Source organism: Entelurus aequoreus, linkage group LG25 (assembly GCF_033978785.1).
Source record: "Entelurus aequoreus isolate RoL-2023_Sb linkage group LG25, RoL_Eaeq_v1.1, whole genome shotgun sequence".
Lineage (NCBI taxonomy): Eukaryota > Metazoa > Chordata > Actinopteri > Syngnathiformes > Syngnathidae > Entelurus > Entelurus aequoreus.
The window spans coordinates 22,754,018-22,776,358 of record NC_084755.1 but is presented as its reverse complement, the minus strand read 5'-3'; the positions used below and the strand labels follow the sequence as shown (position 1 = coordinate 22,776,358).

At 39.8% G+C, this 22,341-nt stretch overlaps 1 long non-coding RNA gene across 1 annotated transcript in view; it reads right to left on the bottom strand.

Annotated features, from left to right (window-relative positions):
- LOC133642457 (uncharacterized) overlaps positions 1 to 14,385 on the bottom strand; it is a 242,932-nt gene extending 228,547 nt beyond the window's left edge. Inside the window, exon 1 of the long non-coding RNA XR_009824518.1 lies at positions 14,275 to 14,385. This is a non-coding gene — a long non-coding RNA (uncharacterized LOC133642457). The remainder of the gene's footprint in view (positions 1 to 14,274) is intronic.
- Between the last annotated feature and the right edge of the window lie 7,956 nt (positions 14,386 to 22,341).

Here is a 22,341-nt window from a genome sequence, read left to right as displayed (position 1 = left end):
TATCTTGTGTTTTTTATGTTCATTTAATTAAAAAAAATAAAATAAAAAATAAATAAATTTAAAAAAACATACCGATAATAAAAAAAACAATATCGATAATTTCCGATATTACATTTTAAAGCATTTATCGGCCGATAATATCGGACATCTCTAATATAAGGGTTAGGGTTAGGGTTACTAATAAGCAATAATTGTGAGGTTATCGAGGGAAGACTCTTAGTTAAAGGCATACTGGTTGTATAATAAGGCCATGCAGAATAAGGCATTGATAAGTACTTAATAATGACTAATTAAGAGCCAATATGTTACTAATTTGCATGTTAATAAGCAACTAATTAATGGTAAATATGTGTTCCCCATACTAAAGTGATACCGGAAAAATAAAAGAAAAATATAACATATGCAGACATTTCTTATTCAGCATGTGTCTTACTTTATAAATAATAGCAATGGATTTGGATATTTTCCCCTTTATGTATTCAATCTGCGGTTTCCAGCATAATTTACAAATATGTTCTGTTACGTCCCTCCTAAGAAGAAGAAACACACACACACACTCCACTGTGACTATACATAGTATCATTTGTCTATAAAATTGTTGTAACTAAACTTTTGCATAACATTGTAAGGCTTATTACGACGGTATTTCCTCCCAGCGTGGTTACAGTGATGCCAAGTGCTACATACCCTTCATCCTATTCTGGTATGGCAAAAAAAAAAGCATGTTCCCCGAGGTCACACGTGCCTGCCCCACTATATGGGAAGGACTGTTTGAGCTTGTCTTGTCATGTCTAGCCTAGCCCAGCCTTGTTCTTGTCACATTTTTGCACACCCTCGATCTGCTGATAAACGAACGCCGTCCCAGAGCAATGTTCACTTTGGCATTAGTGTAAATATGATCAATGCAGGACTTATGCATTAATCAATTTTGTATGTCAATAGTGACTAATCTTACTTTCAGGAGCACATTGACAACCAATCAATGTTCAAATCGCCCGGTGGGTGTACTGCTCTGTTTCTATCAGTCACATCCGTAAGCATCGAACATATATCATGAGTGTATTGTGCAGTGGAGCTTGGAGGGAGGTAACAACAGCCAATAGTTATTGCTTTAGTGAGGTAAAGCCAAAGTTTTTTTCAAAAGATGAAACTATCAGATCATATCTAATTTTAACAGGGATATTACTCTGTATATAAATAGCGACTCTTCCTCCATACCTATTTATGTCCTTTCTAAAGAGCCACTGAAAGCTACCTCAGAGTCACTAATAGTCTCAAATAAGGCCGTGATATTACATTTTTTTGTGTTAATTCAATTTAATTAATTCCTGAACTTTAAAGGGCAGACTTCATATATTTTAAATTTGCAATTTGTAAAACCTTTCCAGGCAAACGAAGGTTACTTTGTGTCTGTTTTGTGTCAATCATAGAAGCAGTATATACATGTGGTGGCCTAACATACCCAGAAATCATGATCATAATTAAAGATGAAAATATTTTTTAATTTACTTTCACTAAATATCTAAAAGTATTCATATTCTCTTCATGTCATATTATGCTCGTTCCAGTGCTGTTGTTTTTAGTTTGCGTTTGTATCCAATCAGAATTCAGCTTGCTTATGTTGCCATGCTGTACTAAATCTGCCAGGGACCTTCAGAATCAACAATGCGGGTGTCCGTGCACTGTAAGCGATCTGGGACATACAGTTGATAGATAATTGCGATAGCCAATCAGATCACGAGTTGTTGTCAGTAAGGCCTTCTAGATGTCCTAAAATTGAACGTGACATTTACGCGTCCTGTGATTGGATACTCACCTGGACCCTTGGCGGGTGAATTTGAGAACACATACAGTTGAGAGACAGTTGCGATAGCCAATCAGATCACAAGTTGTTGACAGTAGCCTATCTAGGTAGCCTGATATTAACGAGACTGTGATTGGATACTCACTTGTCATTCCAAAGTGAGTATTCATTTAGTTTCAATTTAGCGGGGAAGGAGAACAAAACGTTGATTAGGTGGCAGATATATATTTGCAAGGCCATTTTCAAGAAGGATATTTAAAGAGAAACCACATCTCGTGAGACGATGTCGGCCAACCGCGGAAGCTAGCTCAGCTGTTCGGGCGATGAAATGGTGAAATGCTCGCCACTTCCACTCAAATAAGCCGACGACGAGGGGTACCACTGGCTTCAACCTTCTCCCTGGAATCTATGATGGACAATGGAGAAAAGAAAAGATGGCTGAAGTGGAAAATGTTATTAAAAAATAATAATAATGATACTTATGTTTTGTATAAACCTTGTTAATTTTGAAGAGTGGAGAAAAAAACATGTTCCCATGAGCATATTTTGTTTTGGTTTGTTTTTTATGTTTTTTTTTTAACAAAATATTAATGTGTGTCCTTCTACTAAATTCTCATTAAGTCTGTGTATTTGTGCCCTCTAAAAAATCTGATACGAACTAAGTTTGAAAAATGTTTTCCCTTGAACCACTGATGATAACATGGCTTAATCGTTTTATATATTTTAGTAACTTTGAGCAAGTTGCTTTAATGAAACTGGCTAGAAACTTAATTCAAATTTATGTGCAATTGCAATAAATGGAAATGAATCATCTAAATTGCGGTCGTCCCTCATTTATTGCGGTTAAATGGGACTGGACATAGTCCTTGTTAACACGTTTCAGCAAAGTCTGATTATTATTAATACATCAAACATTTTCACAGTTAGAGCATAAAATAATTGTTTACAAGCTTCTAAATAATTGTTCGAACATTTTTAGAGCCCTCAAAAAATGAAACAACACCCCTACGGTCACCTTTACACTTGTTTTACCCAATACCATAGTCTTGATTGTGTTCTACTGGTTAGAGTGTCCGCCCTGAGATCGGTAGGTTGGAGTTCAAATCCCAGCCGAGTCATACCAAAGACTATAAAAATGGGACCCATTACCTCCCTGCTTGGCACTCATCTAGTGTGTGTGTGTGTGACTTTAATCTTTAATCTTAATCTTAATTACTGTACTCACTGGCTTGGCAGAACTTTGTGTTGCCATGAGTTCCCGGCGAGAAGTCAAAAGCTGTCTTTGATCCTACCAATCAAAAGGCTTGTAAAACTCCACTGTGTAGGATGGGACGCAACATGAAGGTGTCGGTTTCTTTGATGTATTGTAATCAACAGAGACCGAGATCTACAAAGCGGAAAGAAAGCAGAACCTGCCCAAGCTCCAGGCACCTCTTCTTTGAATTGTTTTACGACATTTTCTTTGAACTGTTTTACGACCTTTTCTTTGAACTGTTTTGTAATCAAAGGCGATGGCTGTTTACGACCCGCGTCCCTTTAGAAACAGCTGTTGCCATGTAATCAGGGAAAGTCCAAATAAAAGAGGAGGCGTACAATCTTTCGTCAGAGCGTGGTGACACTGTACAAGGGTACAGGTGTACGTGTTTCTCCTCATTGAGCCAAAAACGTGCCTTATTTTGAGGTTGTTGGTGTTTTCCTTGTGTGTAATGCTTTAGTTCTTGTCTTGCACTGTTATTTTGGTGGCTCTTCTTGTTTTATTGATGTTTTCCTTTAGCAGTTTCATGTCTTCCTTTGAGCGCTATTCCCCGCATCTACTTTGTCATAGCAAACAAGACTATTTAAGTTGTTGCTATCCTTCTTTGTGTGGACATTGTTGATTGCCACGTCATGTACGGATGTACTTGGTGGACGCCGTCTCTGCTCCACACGCTGCAAGTTTTTGCTGTCGTCCAGCATTCTGTTTCTGTTTACTTTGTAGCCAGTTCAGTTTTACTTTCGTTTTGCATAGCCATCCCTATGCTTCAATGCCTTTTCCTTTCCCTTTTGTTCATTTTTGGTTTAACCGTTACATACTTTTTTACCTTTTGCATTTTGGGTTCACGACAAACCGTCCTCATCTCACCCGACACATTCCGAGATTTACAACACAATTAACTGCCTGCTGCCACCTACTGACGTGGAGTTACATGGTTACCCTGCCGAGCTCTACACAGCACAGACACTAAGAAACGGTACATTATTTCATACTTGCCAACCCTCCCGTTTTTAGCGTGAGAATCCCGTTATTCAGCGCCTCTCCCGACAACCTCCCGGCAGAGATTTTCTCCCGACAAACTCCCGGTATTCAGCCGGAGCTGGAGGCCACGCCCCCTCCAGCTCAATGCGGACCTGAGACTGAGTGGGGACAGCCTATTCTCACGTCCGCTTTCCCACAATATAAATACGCTTGCAAGTTCCAAAACGAATGGAAACAAGAATTTCAGTTCATCCAGGACAGTTCGAAAGGGAAGGTGTATGTTGCCTGTAAATATGTAGAACAGACTTCTCCATTGAACACGGTGGCCGAAATGATATACTCAGACATGAACAGAGAAGTTAAACAGGACAATACTGCCATCTAATGGATAGATAATTCAAGTATTTCTTTTATGTAAATAAAATAAATATATATATATATAGCTAGAATTCACTGAAAGTCAAGTATTTCATACATATATATATATATATATATATATATATATATATATATATATATATATATATATATATATATATATATATATATATATATATATATATATATATATATGAAATATATATGAAATACTCGAGTTGGTGAATCCTACCCCCCACCTCCCGATATTGGAGGTCTCAAGGTTGGCAAGTATGCATTATTTGAAGATTATTATTATTGATTTGCAAAAAAATATTTTTTGGACCAACTAGGTGAAATTGCATAATTTCCCACGGCACACCAGACAATATCTCACGGCACACTAGTGGTTGAAAAACACTGGTCCAGTGTACATATTTACAACTTGTATTTTAAGCAGCATTTTAAATTGATCAGTGTGCCATGTAGAACTATCACATGGTTAGAGTGTCCGCCCTGAGATCGGTAGGTTGTGAGTTCAAACGCCGGCCGAGTCATACCAAAGACTATAAAAATGGGACCCATTACCTCCCTGCTTGGCACTCAGCATCAAGGGTAGGAATTGGGGGTTAAATCACCAAAAATGATTCCCGGGTGCGGCACCGCTGCTGCTCACTGCTCCCCTCACCTCCCAGGGGGTGAACAAGGGGATGGGTCAAATGTAGAGGACACATTTCACCACACCTAGTGTGTGTGTGACAATCATTGGTACTTTAACTTTAACTTTAACATTATATCGCCATTATCCCAATATCGCAATACTGTATTGCATTGTCACTCAATTATCGTGATACATGTCGTGTCATAAAGTCGCCGTTCATACCAAGTCCAAATATGTTTGTTGTTTTTTGTTTTTTTTTACTCACACAACAAAACACATAAAGAAGAAAAAATAGCTTCTCAAATACAACATTGTCATTTATAAGAAACAATAGTATAAAAAAACAACAACTTTTGGAGCATGAAAAAAACTGATGTCCTGCCCCATCATCACTCAGATATAATCATTAGATTATTGATCAACATCACAATACATAATCATATTTTATGTTTAACAATAGTCAGTATATTATTGACATTGTTTTAATTCTGCTAATGGCATCAAATCAGACTGGTTGTATTTGGCTTAGTCAATCAGTATTTATTTAATCAGGTGGCCGATATAAGTCCATCAATAATCATCCAAATAAAACAAGCATAACTTGAATCTTTGGTTACGCGGTAGCTCCCAAAAATCAGTGAAATAAAGAAACCGATCCAGCAGGTCTTTTAGTGGCCTTTGTTTTACCTGACTAATCAGAATGTGCACTAATGACCCGCCAAATCTGCTCTTTAATTCAATAGACCTGGGGCATTTGATGTGAATTAATTAGGTCGCCAAAGCCCAACGTGTTTTGGCCTCTGACTGTCAAGGTCAGCACACTTTAACAGCACTAATCGCGCTGTCTAGGAACCATTTTTGAACGGGAGACACACTCAGTCCGGTGCACATCTCCAGCCAACTGCTTGTGACGAGAATGAGGTGGCAAAGATAACTCCTGTTAAGCAGCATGGTCTGATAACAGCAATAGAGTGGAACCTGCTTGTACGAACCCCTCGTTGTACAAACGTATCGATGTATGAGCCACAGACCAAAACGAACCATGCCCGTGTATGAATGTTTCATCCACCCATTTTGTGCCCGGCAGCACATCCATTGTGGGCGGGGCTGATCGCTCTCCGGTGCCATTAGCTACAGTACTAATTGTTACTTTGTGTGTTTTTGAGCTTTTTTACAGCATTATTCTAGTGTTGCTAGCTCATTAAAGGGGAACTGCATATTTTGGGGGATTTTTGGCTATCGTTCACAATCATTATGAAAGACATGACGACGGATGGATTTTTTTAATGCATTCTAAATATTATAAAATTATAATTATTATTAAATCACAATTATTGAAATTCAACGATTTGGTGCATTTGTAAACAGCTAAAATGATGTATAAAGCAAACTGTAACCTGCTACCCAAGAATGTACAACAATTCTTCTCAACAAAAGAGGAAAAATATAACCTTAGAGGAAAATCTAATTTAAAACATTTGTATGCTCGTACAACACTTAAAACCTTTAGCATATCAGTATGTGGAACTGAATTATGTAATGGATTAACCAAAGAAATCCAACAAAGCAGCAATATGATTCAGTTTAAGAGACGGTTCAAACTACAAGTGTTCACAAAGTACACAGAACAAGAATTATGATGAACATCTTAAACCCTTTTTTTGTCTTTTTTTTATTGAGACAAAGATTATTTATGTATTCAATGTTTGTTTGCTTACTATAGTATATTATTTATTCATCATTTATTTGTTCACTGTTCTGTTACAGAGAACAAGGAAATTGGATACACTTGCTATGGTATGAAAAGGGGTAGAATTAGATAAGCTCTGCTTCGTCCTATTTCTTTTCTACTGTAATGAAACAACTGGAAATGTGTGATGCATTACATTGTATCGTGTGCATGTTTGAAATAAACTGAAACTGAACTGAAATATTAAATACATTTCATCAAAAGTCAGCTTACAATGGAGCCTATGGGAGCCATTCAATTCTGCCTATAGAGCTCCTAATAAACATCCAAGCACCTCCATTAGGGTTTTATGTACATGGTGTAAGTATATATGTAATGTAGTAACGGACACATTTATAATAACAATTAATATTTGCGTATTTTAAGCATACTGAGAACGGTGGGTCGTGAGTTCAAACCCCGGCCAAGTCATACCAAAGACTACAAAAATTGGACCCATTGCCTCCCTTCTTGGCACTCAGCATCAAGGGGTTGGAATTGCTGGTTAAATCACCAAAATGGTTCCCGGGCGCGGCCACCGCTGCTGCTCACTGCTCCCCTCACCTCCCAGGGGGTGAACAAGGGAATGGGTCAAATGCAGTGGTTAATTTCACCACACCTGTGACAATCATTGGCACTTTACTTTACTTTTTACTTTATGAGAGCCAACAAACATAATAAAACATCACTTACTGGGCAAGGTCTGCTGTCATTACGGATGCCGCCTGCTAGGATGTTCAGATATTCCCATTTAGATGAAAAATGTCTCATAATCTTCGCAAAGAAATGTGGTTAACAAGCGCTTTTTTGTGTCGTTCTTGCCAGTTCCGGACCCTAAATTTCTAGCTGTCAAAGTGTCCCAACTTGTCGGATTACCTACTCAGACGTCTCATGTCCAAGTGAGATGCATGATTTATGATCTACAATAAACTTACAGGTAGCAGGAAAGTGAGAAAACAGCAGACCGCTCAATGATGTAAACATAGGGATACACAAGCTTGTGATTACGGCGGCACTATAAATAGTTTGTCCGCAATAGCGCTTATAATAACAATATCACTAAGACTTTGTTAATGTTCAAGTCATGAAATGTAAATTGAGTATTGTTGGCACTTTTTGAATGGTTATTTATCGGATTTTATGAGCGGAATATTGGAGGTGCCATTGGCTCAACTGTAAGCGGACTTTTATTTACGTTTATTTAATATTTAGAATGCATTAAAAAATCTGTCGTCATGTCTTTCATAATTTTTGTGAACGATAGGCAAAATGCTAAAAAAAAGTGCAGTTCCCCTTTAAAAAGTCATGGAAAAGCAATGTGTGGTTTGAAACATTTAGGAAGTATCCACAGCGTTGTCGACACTGCCTCCTCCCCCCCTCTCCCTGTTTCTCACTGCACACCAAGAAGATTAACCGACAAGGTAAAGTGGATTTTATGTTTTATTCCTAATCATTGCAGCAAACCCGCTGGTAAAGTTAATGAGTTTTGTGATTTCGCACCACAGGGGCTAGTGACAGTGTGTGTGCATGTCAGCAGGGCGGCTGAAAATGAGGACAGTTCAGCTACTGCAGTGTTGATGTTTTAACTTGGCTAATAAAAGAAAAGTCAATGCGTCACTCCCTTGTTATGTTTTTTGGCACACACTACTTTATAGCACTTCATAGCACAATGCAGTCCGAAATGTAGCATTCTCCTGGCAACCTCGAAACCCAGACTCGTCCATCAGATTGCCAGATGGAAAAGCGTGATTCATCACTCCAGAAAACGTGTCTCCACTGCTCTAGACTCCAGTGGCGACGTGCTTTACACCACTGCATCCCACGCTTTGCATTGGACTTGGTGATGTATGGCTTAGATGCAGCTGCTCGGCCATGGCGATAACCCGACTTCGTAATTCAAATGCGGAACACAAAAGATGACTGGACTGGTTCAATCCACATTTTGTTGCTAGTTTGCTCAAAAGATAATGTGATGTATTATTTTTGGCACATGTGTCATAGAAATGGATAATGTGGTTCGTGCAAAATCCTGCTAACTAACAAGCAAGCTGCTACCCATCTGTTCTTCATTCTCGTATAAACACCAAGAGATACATTCCTCCTTCTCTTTTATCAACCACTTTGTTTCAAATTCTGCTCCTACCTCCATGTTTTTTTTTTGTTTTTTTTTTCTTCCCGCTGCACAGCATCCATCACCTCTCGGGAGCACCACCGACAGACAGCGCAATAGATTCCCTGAATTATGGCGAACATAGTTCAATACAGTTCTGATGAACTGAAGATTACAGAGAAACAAGGCAGTGGGTTTGCAAGGTAGGTGGTCATTATTCAAGTCTCCCGGACCTGCCTCTTTTTTACTGATTTCATCTCCACCACCCACCCCTTCCAACCACCACCCTCGGCCACACCACTGATCTGTGATTGCAATTGATCGGAGACTGCTCATCATTCCTCCTCGAGTAACATCGGGAAGCATCGACATCTCGGGGAAAGGTCTAGCCGGAGATAAAACAGAATGGGACAAATAATTGCAAAGGGGGGCTTGAGAATGGAGCAATGCGGGCTTGAAGTGGAAGAGGGAAAAGACGGCGAGGGGGCGGGGCAGCTTCCCTCACATTCCTCATGTAACGCCTCCTGTGGGCGTGGCCCGTGATTGATAGAGGCGTGCAGAGCAAAGGTCTTAGAAGGGATTTCACTATTGACTGCAGTGGAAGCTAATTTACGACATTGTTTAAGAGGGGATACGCCGCCGGAGGAAGCGGGCTGCGTCATTTCATGCTGAGGCTCATGTACAAAATGATTGATTATTGATCAGTGCAAGTCTCCTATTGACCATCGCCTCTTTACAAACTTATTGTATTGTCAACCACTGTATGTTGGTGGCATTTTCATTTCAATATATACACTATATTGCCAAAATAATTTGGACACCCATCCAAATGATCAGAACCATGTGTCCTAATCACTTGGCCCGGCCACAGGTGTATAAAATCAAGAACTTAGGCATGGAGACTGTTTCTACAAACATTTGTGAAAGAATGGGCCACTCTCAGGAGCTCAGTGATTTCCAGCGTGGAACTGTCATAGGATGCCACCTGTGCAACAAATCCAGTCGTGAAATGTCCTCGCTCCTAAATATTCCAAAGTCAACTGTCGGCTTTATTATAAGAAACTAGAAGAGTTTGGGAACAACAGCAACTCAGCCACAAAGTGGTAGGCCACGTAAACTGACAGAGAGGGGTCAGCGGATGCTGAAGCGCATAGTGCAAAGAGGTCGCTGACTTTCTGCACAGTCAGTTGCTACAGAGCTCCAAACTTCATGTGACCTTCCAATTAGCCCACGTACAGTACCCAGAGAGCTTCATGAAATGGGTTTCCATGGCCGAGCAGCTGCATCTAAGCCATACATCACCAAGTCCAATGCAAAGCGTCAGATACAGTGGTGTAAAGCACGTCGTCTCTGGACTCTAGAGCAGTGGAGACGCGTTTTCTGGAGTGATGAATCACGCTTTTCCATCTGGCAATCTGATGGTCGAATCTGGATTTGGACGTTGCCAGGAGAACGCTACATTTTGGACTGCATTGTGCCGACTGTGAAATTTGGTGGAGGAGGAATGATGGTGTGGGGTTGTTTATCAGGAGTTTGGCTTGGCCCCTTAGTTCCAGTGAAAGGAACTTTAAATGCTCCAGGAGATACCAAAACATTTTGGACAATCCCATGCTCCCAGCCTTGTGGGAACAGTGTGGAGTGGGCCCCTTCCTCTTCCAACATGACTGTGCACCATTGCACAAAGCAAGGTCCATAAAAACATGGTTGACAGAGTCTGGTGTGGATTAACTTGACTGGCCTGCACAGAGTCCTGACCTGAATCTGGTAGAACACCTTTGGGATGAATTAGAACGGAGACTGAGAGCCAGGCCTTCTCGACCAACATCAGTGTGTGACCTCACCAATGCGCTTTTGGAAGAATGGTCGAAAATTCCTATAAACACACTCCGCAACCTTGTGGACAGCCTTCCCAGAAGAGTTGAAGCTGTAATAACTGCAAAAGGTGGACCGACATCATATTGAACCCTATGGGTTAGGAATGGGATGGCACTTCAAGTTCAAATGTGAGTCAAGGCAGGTGGCCAAATACTTTTGGCAATATAGTGTAAGAAAGCTTTATCTCTACTCAAGGAGCAATCGACGACTCCCGAGAGAAATTCACAGTAGCGTATTGTTTCTATTGTTTCCAAGACACGGTGTGTACACGCACTTAAAACATACACTCATTTATTTTCAAGCACTGTTGTGTATCAGATGTTATTTCTCTGGTTATAGTGTTGTATCAAGTGAGAGCTGTTTGCATGTTTGTTTTTTTTCTTGCATTGGCACCTATTTCAATCAATCAATTTTTATTTATAAAGCGCTTTTTATACATAAATTAAATGCAAGGCAAAGTGCTTTACAAAGTTAAAAACAATACCCCCAGTGACCCATATCCCCCATTATTACATACGTGCGCACGGATACAGATACCAAACACAAACACACACACATATGCAACTATATAGACAAATTATTGCATGACTGAGTACAGAGGAGCCAGGTGGAGAAACACTATCACAGGAGCCATCTGCACCAGAAGATAACCAGGAAGTTGACACAAAGCGCCCCCACAGCCATGGCCGATAATCCCTGAAGCGGAGTGCTCCCTCTGAGGAAGAAGTACCTGGGAGTCCACTTTAGTTAAGTTAAGTTAAAGTACCAATGATTGTCACACACACACTAGGTGTGGTGAAATTTGACCTCTGCATTTGACCCATCCCCTTAATCACCCCCTGGGAGGTGAGGGGAGCAGTGGGCAGCAGCGGTGCCGCGCCCGGGAATCATTTTGGTGATTTAACCCCCAATTCCAACCCTTGATGCTGAGTGCCGAGCAGGGAGGTAATGGGTCCCATTTTTATAGTTGAACAGCAGACTGGACTAGAAGGACAACAGCAAAGCTGTATACAAATCAAATCAAATCAAATCAACTTTATTTATAAAGCACATTTAAAATGTACCACAGGAGTAGCCAAAGTGCTGAGAAGGGCGTGAGCAGACTATTTTCCTGGGGAAGCTTAGGTCCTTTAATGTGTGCAGCAAGCTGTTGGAGATATTTTTTCAGTTTGTTGTGGCCAGTGCCCTGTACTTTTCAGTGGTTTGTTGGGGAAGCAGCACCAGCAAAAGGGACTTAAACCGGATGTTATTATAGCTTCAACTCTTCTGGGAAGGCTGTCCACAAGGTAGCGGAGTGTGTTTATAGGAATTTTCCACCATTCTTCCAAAAGTGCTTTGGTGAGGTCACACACTGATGTTGGTCGAGAAAGCCTGACTCTCAGTCTCCGTTCTAATTCATCCCAAATGTGTTCTATCAGGTTCAGGTCAGGACTCTGTGCAGGCCAGTCACGTTAATCCACACCAGACTCTGTCAACAATGTCTTTATGAACCTTGCTTTGTGCACTGGTGCACAGTCATGTTGGAAGAGGAAGGGGCCCACTCCACACTGTTCCCACAAAGTTGGGAGCATGGAATTGTCCAAAATGTGTTGGTACCCTGTAGCATTCAAAGTTCCTTTCACTGGAACTAAGGGGCCAAGCCCAACTCCTGATAAACAAACCCACACCATAATTCCTCCTCCACCAAATTTCAAAATGTAGTCCAAAATGTAGCGTTCTCTTGGCAACCTCCAAACCCAGACTCGTCCATCAGATTGCCAGATGGGAAAGTGTGATTCATCACTCCAGAGAACGTGTCTCCACTGCTCTAAAGTCCAGAGACGACGTGCTTTACACCACTGCATCCCACGCTTTGCATTATACTTAGTGATGTATGTCTTAGATGCAGCTCTCATGAAGCTCTCTGCGTACTGTACGTGGGCTAATTGGAAGGTCATATGAAGTTTGGAGCTCTGTAGCAACTGACTGCGCAGAAAGTCGACAACCTCTTTGCACTATGCGCTTCAGCATCCGCTGACCCCTCTCTCTGTCAGTCTACGTGGCCTACCACTTGGTGGCTGAGTTGCTGTTGTTCCCAAACTCTTCCATTTTCTTATAACAAAGCCGACAGTTGACTTTGGAATATTTAGGAGCGAGGAAATTTCACGACTGGATTTGTTGCACAGGTGGCATCCTGGCAACAGGTTCCACGCTGGAAATCACTGAGCTCCTGAGAGCGGCGCATTCTTTCACAAATGTTTGTAGAAACAGTCTCCATGCCTAAGTGCTTGATGTTATACACCTGTGGCCGGGCCAAGTGATTCTGATCATTTGGATGGGTGGCCAAATACTTTTGGCAATATAGTGTCAGTTGGGGGCACCCGCACCATCTCTACTTGAGTCCGTGGGTGCTGGGAATGGAAAATGTTGAAGACCCCTGCATCAGATTAAAAAGGTGTACCTAATAAACGGCCTCTACCCTTTTTTTCTGTTGGACTGCAGCAATCTATTGTGTCCCTTACCCACCCACCCCACAAGTGACTAATGTGATCGTGGGATGCTTCCTCTAATCTGATAGAGCATGCATGTGCATATTCAAGCATGCAATCCAGCCAACATGAAGCGGAGGGGTTGGGGGTGTGGTGGTGGGGGAAAGATGCTCATCCTGCCAATCTGCTGGCTCAGCACTGTGCGCTATCCGTGGTGCTGAAGTTACCCACCGCCTTCCATCCACACGGGGCATCCATCAAATTGCACGTCACAACGGGGCAATTAAAAGAACCTTCAGCCACGAACTGGGCTTATGTAGCTCTGGTCCAACATGCCAGAAGAAATATATATAAATAAATACATAAAAAAAAAATGTGTGGGTGGTATCTGTGCGCTCTGTGGTTCGGACACTGTTGCTGCTCGTGGCGGGGAATCTCAATCTCTCCCTCTCTCACAATTACTCACTCACATGCACACCATCATGCACGCGAGTGCTCAAAAGCAGCTGACACCCAAGCCCTCATTGCAGGAGAAGTGTGTTTTTGTGAGAGTGTGTGTGTGTGTGTGTGTGCGTGTGTGTGTGAGTCGACTCCACTGTAGAGCTGGGCCATTCAACCTCAAACACACACACACATGCCCGCGTACACACACTGGCAGTTTTATCCCCTGCGTGATTCCTCCCACGACTCTAAATCCCTCTTGCACATCTGTCCACTGCGCAGCCCGTCCAATCTTTCTTTCCCCGCAGACCACCAGCCCAACGCATCATTCACCCCCTTCCCTTCCCAACACTTTAAATCAGTGCCCATTTTAACCCCCCGCATTATAAATCCACACATGAACAACTGTAGCAAACAGTGAGGAACAGTCAGTAAAGCACCGAGGGCTGGGGGGGGAAGCAACCAAATACTGCAGGAAGACAGCTCAAGCCAGCAGGGAGAGACACTCTCAAGTGCAGGTAATAAGGCTTTAATCACCGTCACATTAAAAGGCAGGCGGCGACAAAATAACCAAATGGATTTCAGCACAGTACCTTTTACTTGTTTCCACTCCGAAATGTGTGCGTCCGTTTGGTTGAAGCAAAAGAGATTATTCTCCTGTTCTCATCCGCCGTTACGTCGCAGGCAGAAGCAGCATCAGCAGCATCAGCAGCAGCAGCAGCGCGGGAGACGATGACTGAGAGAGGATGGAGAAGGGAGGGAGAGAGCGCGAGAGAGAGACCTTTTGCATATGGCAGTGGGCTTGAACTGCCCCATTTTCCTGGTGCTAAATGTAACACGCAGAGAAAAAATCATATTAATAGGGAAGATGTTCACGTCGGAATATAAATGTGCTGAACTGTCATCCGTCCATTACTATTAGGGGCTGGAGCCTGTCCCGAGAGGGCAAATACTGCAAAGACAAACAACCGTTTTGGTATCAAAAGCACACGTCCTGTCCCTCACTCACACCAAGCTAGCATGCATGCCTTGGAAATGTACTCCTTACTTATACCTTATTGTAGTTACACCTTAGTAGTGGTGTCCCGATACCAATATTTAGGTAACGGTACCGGTACCAAAATTATTTTGATACTTTTCAGTACTTTTTGATACTTTTCCAAATAAAGGGGACCACAAACAATAGCATTATTGGCTTTATTTTAACAAAAAATCTTAGGGTACATTAAACATGTGTTTCTTATTGCAAGTTTGTCCTTAAATAAAATAGTGAACATACAAGACAACTTGTCTTTTATTAGTAAGTAAGCAAAAAAAGACTCTGCTGACATATGCAGTAACATATTGTGTCATTTATTTTCTATTATTTTGTCAAAATTATTAAGGACAAGTGGTAGAAAATTAATTATTAATCTACTTGTTCATTTACTGTTAATATCTGCTTACTTTCTCCTTTAACATGTTCTATCTATACACTTCTGTTAAAATGTCATAATCACTTATTCTTCTGTTGTTTGGATGCTTTACATTAGTTTTAGATGATACCACAAATGTAGGTGTCAATCCGATACCAAGTCGTTACAGGATCATACATTGGTCATGTGTCCAGGGACATATTTCTTGAGTTTATAAATATAATATAAATAAATAAAAAACGAAAGAAGATGTTGTGATGCCAAAAAATATCAACGTAATCATAGTAATATCGACTAGATACGCTCCTGTACTTGGTATCATTACAATGGATGGCAATTGTAGATCCACCAATAGCGTGTGTTTACATTTTGACGCCGGTGGGCTACGGTGTGTAGCATTGGTGTTGTTAGGCCTATTTTAGGGGGGCTCTAGCACCCCCTAAAATATTCTTAAGCCCCCCTAAATAATTTGGTGTATATTTTGTATTTTTTTAAAAATACATGCCGACATATTCATTATAAAGTGGCCCGAATATGAGTTTAAATAATTAATCATATAACCTGTCATTATTCACTCAGTTTCCCCTCACTTCATAGCGTAAGGTAGAGAGCCCCTTTAGTGCTTCGGTATCCAATCCATTCCACTTGTTCATATAGAAAATGCCCACATCACTCAAAATCCAGTCCACATTTTCTCTGCGACCTTGCTTGCGGTGCTGCGGGTGTGTAGCTTTGAAGCACACAGCGCTGCAGAACAAGAACGTGAACGGATGCAAAATGGACATAAGAAACTTTTTCAAGAAAGTAAGTATTCATCACTGCTTGTAATAAAATGTATTAGCTCCACTTTACACCAGGTCGGTGTTTGACGAATAAAAACCTGTCTAGCACACTATAGACAGCCTCTGTGCACGTCGTACATTTGTTGTTTTGCAGGCAGAAGTTACATTCCGGCTCTAAAACAATGCTGCTACTTAGTTAGCTAGTTAGCCTGAAATGCATCATGAAGGTCCTGGTTATTTATAAAATTAAATGTGCACTCTTTTTTACCATTTGCTATCTTTGGGGTTACTTCCTTCTGGAGCATCAGCTGTGTTTCTCACTTTACATATGGAGCAGAACAGGAGCTGAGCTCATTCACGTATGACTATCATCAGTAGATAATAATAATAATCACTCCACAACCCCTATTGACCTGTAGGAGTCAGGGCAGAGGAGCACAGAAAGTGAAAGGGGAGAGGCTCTACTGGAAAGGTGAGTAGGAAAATAATGATACATATAAATAAATATTTAAAAAACATTTTTTTAAATGGCTTATCGATAAGCCATTTGTTTTATTTATTTCTGGGAGGATCATGTTGACTATTGGTCCTCCTAATTGTCAATCATTCTGGTGATGTTACGTAAGGATATATATATATATATATATATATATATATATATATATATATATATATATATATATATATATATATATATATATATATATATATATATATATATATATATATATATATATATATATATATAAATATATATATATATATATATATATATATACAGTATATATATATATATATATATATATATATATATATATATATATATATATATATATATATATATATATATATATATATAATTTATTTATATAATAGATTGCATTTGTAATCTACTTTACATTTGATTACAAATCTCAAAGTGCTACAGAATTACAACCATTGGCGTTGTTAGGCCTATTTTGGCGTTGTAGTAAATAAATTAATAAAAAATGGCTTATCGATAAGCCATTTGTATTATTTGATATATATATGTCCTTACGTAACATCACCAGAATGATTGACAATTACGAGGACCAATAGTCAACATGATCCACAATATCCTCTAGTATACCTTTAAGTCTTTCATATATATATATATATATATATATATATATATATATATATATATATATATATATATATATATATATATATATATATATATATATATATATATATATATATATATATATATATATATGTATTTATATATGTATATGTATGAAAGACTTAATATATATATATACACTACCGTTCAAAAGTTTGGGGTCACCCAAACAATTTTGTAGAATAGCCTTCATTTCTAAGAACAAGAATAGACTGTCGAGTTTCAGATGAAAGTTCTCTTTTTCTGGCCATTTTGAGCATTTAATTGACCCCACAAATGTGATGCTCCAGAAACTCAATCTGCTCACAGGAAGGTCAGTTTTGTAGCTTCTGTAACGAGCTAAACTGTTTTCAGATGTGTGAACATGATTGCACAAGGGTTTTCTAATCATCAATGAGCCTTCTGAGCCAATGAGCAAACACATTGTACCATTAGAACACTGGAGTGATAGTTGCTGGAAATGGGCCTCTATACACCTATGTAGATATTGCACCAAAAAGCAGACATTTGCAGCTAGAATAGTCATTTACCACATTAGCATTGTATAGAGTGTATTTCTTTAAAGTTAAGACTAGTTTAAAGTTATCTTCATTGAAAAGTACAGTGCTTTTCCTTCAAAAATAAGGACATTTCAATGTGACCCCAAACTTTTGAACGGTAGTGTATATATATATATAAGAAAAACCCAGTGAAGTTTTGTGCTCGTGCGCTACGTTTGCTCGCATCCTGTGTATCTCCTGGGGGCTAAGCCCCCCCTGTCCTTAAAAGTTAGTGACGCCCCTGGTGTGTAGTAAAGCATGTTTAGCTATTCCTCGTGATGATGATACTTGTAAGAAACTTACTTTATTTGTCGCCATGGAGGCGAGGATTAGTGATTTGGAAGTAGCTAAAACACTGCAGACTGCGGCTGGACTTTAGCCACTAGCTAGCTAGCCATGTCTTAAAGCACCTCTTCCTGAGGGTGTTTCAGTGTTATAGCTTCACCTTTATCTTTAGTTTTTAAGCCAAAATGCGTCTGTTCTCCCTTTTCTGTCCACACACTGTGTCTGCTTGTATGTACTCCGTAATTGTGCGCTGCTGAACATGCTCGTCTGCTCGAAAACCAGCAATGACACGATGATGGGGGTGGCGGGGGGTGGTGGACCGGTATAGTACCGAATATGATTTACTATACTAAACCGGCATACCGTACAACCCTACACCTTAGTATACTTGACTTGGAGATGTACACCTTCTCGCTGTGAGGTACTGTAGATCTACTAAAAACGTGACGTACTGAGCGTCCTCTGCAGTTGGCATTAAAATGTTCATTCATTTTATTAATTTAAAACTTTTGTCACTTTCAAAGTTGTGGCAAAAGTTGCAATGTTTTAATGTTTTTTTTTTAATATATAATATTAAATGGGTTATGGTAAATGGGTTATACTTGTATAGAGCTTTTCTACCTTTAAGGCAGTGTCCCCAACCACCGGGCTGCGGCCCGGTACCGGTCCGTGGATCGATTGGTACCGGGCCGTACAAGAAATTTAGAAAAAAAAAAAAAAAAAAAAGTTTTTATTTTTAATTTTTTTATTAAATCAACATAAAAAAACAAAAGATACACTTACAATTAGTGCACCAACCCAAAAAAACCTCCCTCCCCCATTCACACTCATTCGCACAAAAGGGTTGTTTCTTTCTGTTATTAATATTTCTGGTTCCTACATTATATATCAATATAGATCAATACAGTCTGCAGGGATACAGTCCGTAAGCACACATGATTGTATTTTTTTATGACAAAAATATACACCCCCCCCCCCCAGGTCAGTGGGACAAATTTTCAAGCGTTGACCGGTCCACAGTTACAAAAAGGTTGGGGACCACTGCTTTAAGGTATTCAAAGCGCTTTGACACTATTTCCACATTCACACACTGATGGCGGGAGCTGCCATGCAAGGGTCTAACCACAACCCATCAGGAGCAAGGGTGAAGTGTCTTGCTCAAGGACACAACGGACATGACGAGGTTGGTAGAAGGTGGGGATTGAACCAGGAACCCTGAGGTTGCTGGCACGGCGACTCTCCCAACTGCGCCACGCCGTCCCCTATTAAATTGTTTTGATTTTATGAATTGTTATTATCACAATATGAAGGTCCTGGGTTCGATCCCCAGGCACGGGGTCTTTCTGTGTGGCATTTGCATGTTCTCCCCGTGATTGCAGGGGTTCAGACTAAAAACCGCTGGGTTATTTCAATAACCCAATTTATGAGTTGCGAGTGTTGGGTTAAATTTTGGAGTTATTTTTATGAAGATCTATCTATTTTTTGGGTTATATGGGTATTATTTTTACTCAGTGTCTGGGATTTCAAAACTATGAACCATTTTTGGGTTGTTTTTCAATGAGCAACGCATTTTTGGGTAAAATACTTTTTTTATTAAAAATGTACTTTTTTTTATTAAAAAGGTACTTTTTTATTAAAAAGGTACTTTTTTTTTATTAAAAAGGTACTTTTTTCTTGGAGGTAATTTTTTTAAGGATTAATCTCATTAACATTATTTACAATCACACATCTTATGTACATGAAAATATTTGAACATGCTGTATAGAATCTATTGTCATAATTCGCTGCCCGGATCATGTTTGTTTAGTTTTTGACTCCCTCGGTTCCTGTTTTGAGTACCTCTGGGTTTGTGTTTTAGTTGCAATGACTACGGATTGTTTTCACCTGCCTCTGATTAGTGTTCGGTGTGCTCACCTGCTCCTGGGTACTAATCAGAGAGCTATTTATTCCCTGCCTTTCACCACACTCAGCCTGGCTTTCTTATTTGCTTCCACGCAACAGTTATGAAGGCTACTAATTTGATTCCTGAGCTAAGCTTCGCCTTTGTGTTTGCCTGTTTACATGCTAAGCTTTTCTTGTTCGCTATTCTGTTAGCTTTCCGTGCTATCGGCACGTTGCTGCTCTTTTGTTTGCATCCCGCATGATTTATGGACAATAAATAATTTCCTTACCTGCACCTTGCCTCCGGAGTTCTCTCTGCATCCTGGGAGAACGATCCACGCAGTAAAATGTGACCCCGCTGTGACAACTATAACCATACACGGCAATTCTTGTAAAAAATGTCACTCATATCTTGCTTTTGAGTATATTTTAATGGAATGAAAACAATTGGGATCAGTAGTTGGGAAAGGGTAGCACAAACCATCAGTAAAAGTTATCATTTTTAACCAACAATTGGGTTAAGGAGCGCTAAATTGCGCAACCCAATAGTTGGGTTTGGAATAACCCAACATTGTAGTGAGCATAACTCAGCTTTTGTGTCAAATACATTCAACCCAATAGTTTGGTTGGGAATAACCCAACATTAAGTTACCATAACTCAACTTGTTGGTTAAATATTTCAACGCAAAAGTTGGGTTGAAAAAATGTACCCAAAATGTTGAGTTAAAATAACTCAAATAAGGGGTTCGTCCTTTTCTGAATAATATTGAATATTGAAACGCTCGTTTGAATGTGAGTAGAATGTATGAGGAAAGGTGGAAACAGTTTAACTGTGAAATGGTTTGAATGTAGAAATACTGTGATTGTAGGAAACATTGAAGGTTGGAGCTAAAAAAGCTTCTGGCAAGCTTCTGGTTGAGTTTTTGACCACTCCTCTTGACAAAATTGGTGCAGTTCAGCTAAATTTGTTGGTTTTCTGACATGGACTTGTTTCTTCAGCATTGTCCACACGTTTAAGTCAGGACTTTGGGAAGGCCATTCTAAAACCTTAATTCTAGCCTAATTTAGCCATTCCTTTACCACTTTTGACATGTGTTTGGGGTTATTGTCCTGTTGGAACACCCAACTGCGCCCAAGACCCAATCTACGGGCTGATGATTTTAGGTTGCCCTGAAGAATTTGGAGGTAATCCTCCTTTTTTATTGTCACATTTACTCGCTGTAAAGCACCAGTTCAATTGGCTGCAAAACAGGCCCAGAGCATAATACTACCACCACCATGCTTGACGGTAGGGTTGGTGTTCCTGGGATTATCTCCTCCAAACTTATTGCTCGGTATTGTGGCCAAACAGCTCAATTTTTGTTTCATCTGACATCACATAGACAAAGATAAGACTTGCTGGATGAAAGTTCTGTGGTTAGATTAAACAAAAATTTTGATGTTTGGCCAAATACCCAGCAATACGTCAAAAGTGGTAAAGGAATGGCTAAATCAAGCTAGAATTAAGATTTTAGAATGGCCTTCCCAAAGTACTGACTTAAATGTGTGGATAATGCTGAAGAAACAAGTCCATGTCAGAAAACCAACACATTTAGCTGAACTGCACCAATTTTGTCAAGAGGAGTGGTCAAAAACTCAACCAGAAGCTTTTGGATGACTACCAAAAGCGCCTTATTGCAGTGAAACTTGCCAAGGGACATGTAACCAAATATTAACATTGCTGTATGTATACTTTTGACCCAGCAGATTTGGTCACATTTTCAGGAGACCCATAATAAATTCAAAAAAGAACCAAACTTCATGAATGTTTTTTGTGACCAACAAGTATGTGCTCCAATCACTCTATCACAAAAAAATAAGAGTTGCAGAAATGATTGGAAACTCAAGACAGCCATGACATTATGTTCTTTACAAGTGTATGTCAACTTTTGACCACGACTGTATGTTATATTAGTCAGAGTTAAACTATTAGTATGGCTGCAAAATTGGCCAAGGAAGGATGCATCTCAGAATCAACTTAAAGTAAATGAACCCTTGTGGGTCAGTGCATGCTTTCGGGCGGTTGGGGATCTGAAAAAAATTATCATTGTCTGCCGTAAAACCCACGCAGGCCAAAACCAACTCTTTGTCATCTGTCATATAAACAGCAGCCGCTTGCTCTCACTTGCACCAACACACACACACTCATGGCACTTAGCCACTGATGTGTTCATGGCCACACAAAAAGTTTGACAACTCACCACACAAAGGTTGTTACACTATGACTCATAGACTCATCAGATGTGTGCTTATTCTACTGTCATTTATTAACATTGTAAATTCATGGATACTAATCATGAAATATAATGAAACATAAATGCTAATAAAAAGATACATTTTACAGACAGAAAGCACACTTTATCCTAAACTTACATAGTGCACAATCCTAGGTATTGTGCAATATGAGAATGTTTAGAGGGGAATTAAATGTGATCTTTGAAAGGGGTGCAAATTTTCAAAGTAGGACCCCCACACAGACATAGAATACTAGTACACAGCTCATGAAAAACAAGATTGTTGGGTATTTTCTCTGTAAGTGGGACAAATCACTTATATTAGAAAATAATCTCAT